Raw genomic sequence first — 1,461 nt, forward strand, 5'->3', positions numbered from 1 at the left:
TTCTTCCCTTTACCTCTGTACAGATAAAACGTTGTCAAAATGATTCTGGTTCACATGTATATGCGGAAGCGACAAATTATGATTAAGGCCAGACAAGTAATTTGGTGAGGTAAATTTGTAAAAAAATAAAAAAAAAATAAAAAAAAACACTACATGCGCAGGCACACATATATTCAAACGTGCATAGCCTATATGGACTAAACACATAATTTGCATGTGCATCTGATTCGCGTGCAAAAATGCAATGCTTGCACCTTGGAACCTATTTCAAGGTTTGAGTTCTCGAGCCACCAGGCACTGTTCTTGTGGGAATGAGCGGGCTGGAGAGTACTAAGGGTTTTCTGTTTGAAATGTGTCGTGTAAGCGGACCCTAAGTTAATAACTAATGATATTTGCAACGGAAATGAATCGATCAAAACTATCTTTAGCTGGACAATAACTTGATTCTAGAGCTGCTGTAAAGCCAAAACAATCTATACTTCAATTTCTGTAACGCTGCTTTGAAACAATCAATTTAACAATGTTTAAAGCGCATTTAAAAGGTGACTTGACTTGCACTATAGCACAGAGTTTCTGCAGGATTTAATACACTGCCCTGCATGCTTTTATCAATAGTTCAAGGAGGGTTGGAGGGATTTGCAGCATACCGTTTACTAGTTTGCAGCCTCGGGCACTTTCCGTGATTGAGGTGTGGCTGATTGCTGATGGGTGTAATGTGAATCTCTATGAGATGCACAACAAAGACACTGCCCTGTTCACCAGCTGCTGGTCGCCCAGGTCATTCCTGGGAAATTGATGTTTCTAGGTGGTCCATGATCTGGAATGCTCACAAATGCAGTTCAAGCACTGCTGTTCAGTTATAGTGAGCTGCCATACTAAAACAGCAAAAGCTCCATATCTTATGAAACAATAGTAATGGTACTTTAAAATTGTAATACCTTAAGGAATCACAAAATTACTTACACCTGAATTGACTTTCAGCAGTATCTCTTCAGATTTCCCCCTCAAATTCAACCCCCTCTTTACATATTAGGAAACCTCTGAGGCTCATGAAGATGGGGCCATCTGGAGGGATGGCCATTGACTGGTAGGGAAGCACATTTACTCTCTCCCTGCAGCTGTCGCTCTGCCCCACCCCACACCCCCTTGCTGGACATCCCACCCTGGAGAAATCATTCATCTGCCTTCTCCATCCCTCTGAAGCGCGACATTTCAATGATGAGGACGGCAAGATTTGGTTACACCCAGCATATGGTTATTTTCATTTAAATCTCAAAAACAGATGTTTAATTGATGGAATTAATTGGAATAAATGTATAGAACATTTGTACTTTCTAGCACACATTGGATCTTTCCATTAGGGAACTTATTCTTCCCATTTTACAAGATGTAATATAAGTCTTAAGTGTCCCCAGAATGTGTCTGTAAAGTTTCAGCTCAAAATACCCACAGATCATTTAT

Source organism: Phoxinus phoxinus (genome assembly GCF_949152265.1).
Source record: "Phoxinus phoxinus genome assembly, chromosome: 16".
NCBI classification, from domain to species: domain Eukaryota; kingdom Metazoa; phylum Chordata; class Actinopteri; order Cypriniformes; family Leuciscidae; genus Phoxinus; species Phoxinus phoxinus.